The sequence below is a fragment of the Austrofundulus limnaeus genome, unplaced genomic scaffold, assembly GCF_001266775.1.
Source record: "Austrofundulus limnaeus strain Quisiro unplaced genomic scaffold, Austrofundulus_limnaeus-1.0 Scaffold107, whole genome shotgun sequence".
In the NCBI taxonomy this organism is placed as follows: domain Eukaryota; kingdom Metazoa; phylum Chordata; class Actinopteri; order Cyprinodontiformes; family Rivulidae; genus Austrofundulus; species Austrofundulus limnaeus.
This window is the reverse complement of record NW_013952509.1, coordinates 1,101,506-1,102,975: the sequence shown is the minus strand read 5'-3', so window position 1 is coordinate 1,102,975 and position 1,470 is coordinate 1,101,506. Positions and strand designations below refer to the sequence as shown.

The 1,470-nt window shown below is 39.3% G+C and overlaps 1 protein-coding gene across 2 annotated transcripts in view; it reads right to left on the bottom strand.

Annotated features, from left to right (window-relative positions):
• Positions 1-654, bottom strand: part of LOC106521336 (interleukin-1 receptor accessory protein-like 1) — a 362,538-nt gene extending 361,884 nt beyond the window's left edge. For both annotated transcript variants that reach the window (XM_014013871.1, XM_014013872.1), the window contains exon 1: positions 195-654. The gene's annotated coding sequence lies outside the window, so the exon portion shown is untranslated. The remainder of the gene's footprint in view (positions 1-194) is intronic.
• Between the last annotated feature and the right edge of the window lie 816 nt (positions 655-1,470).

The following is a 1,470-nucleotide window of genomic DNA, read 5'->3' as shown; positions in this document are numbered from 1 at the left end:
CCTGCGTAACGATGGTGGAGATGCGTTTCTGCGTCTGTAAGCGCACCACTGATCCATGTATTAATGCCTTTATTTGTGTGCATATAAAAAATACACCAATGTTGAACTGAGTCCAATATATTCACAGAGGGCAGATCGACTTCTGTGCCAAAAATAAAATTAAAAATAAAAAGATAATTATCATTTAAACTTACCAACAGCAGTCTCCAAACAGAATCCACTTTTTTCTTTTTCTTTTAGTTCGGCTCAGCCCGGACCATCACTGTATTTCAGTCTGTTCTGGTCCTCAAACTAAAGCAGAGACTGGTTCAACGAAGGAGGGAATTCCAGCAGGGATAGGTCCACTGTACTTCTCCAGGTAAAAAAATAAGAAAAAAGAAAAGAAAAGAAAGCGGCGTCTGTCCACCCCCGAAATAATTACATATTGCCAGTCCTGGCTGGCGCAAATCAGAGCGCGCAAACACCTGCAGCCGATCACTTTCACATTACAGGAAAAGGGAAGCGCATCATGCCCGGGTGTGAATGAAAGAAATGATGAGCTCAGATTATCCAGTGAAAGCAGCAGCTCACAGCTCCAGCAGGTGAGCGCGACCGCACGAGTGCAAATTTCCAAAGTGCAGGAAGAAGAAAAAACACCAGTCTCTCCCTCTCTCACTCTGCCCCCTTTTCTGTGTCAAACACATGCGTCAGAGACGCACAGGTTGAGCCAGACTCACACGGAAACTGGGATGTTTTCTTTCAAAATAAAAGACACGAGCCAGATTAGAAGTGGGGAAGTGTAGTCAAGGGCCGCAAAAATATAAGATTCTTCCCTTATTTAGATGACTGAATGTTTGATGGCAGTTTCTTTTGATTCAGTGTAAGTTGTTTTTAAATTTTGCTATTTTAAAAAAGAGCTATTTAGGCGCGGAAACGTTTTATTTTGAAGAATTGTTTTGGATCCACTATTTTATTTAGCCAATCTTGACACTTTGCTTCTGCGTTCCTCTGAAGTCCTCGTTTTTTGATGCAAGTGAATCTTTTATGGCTAATCCTCATTAATATCTGTACTGACCAATAAAGGTAGAAGAATGAAGCAGAGTGAYTGATGGTGAGTAGATGAAGTGTGGAGCAGGGGCAGTTCTAAAATTTCCATGAGAGGCGCTGAGGGCCCCCATCAAAAATGTGGCTTTTTAAACTGGCCTAAAAAAATTACAAATTCCACTAAAAACAACACATAAGTTGTTTAATAGTTTTGTTTTGTGCAATTGTTCTCTTAGCTGTGAAGTTATTTGTGTGTAACAGAACTTTTTAGAAGGCTGCTGATTAGACCAAAGTGCAGTCAACATGTTTATAAACATGTCTAGATTTATAATTCTTTAGACGTTTTGGGTCAAGATAGATAGATAGATAGATAGATAGATAGATAGATAGATAGATAGATAGATAGATAGATAGATAGATAGATAGATGATAGATAGATAGATAGAT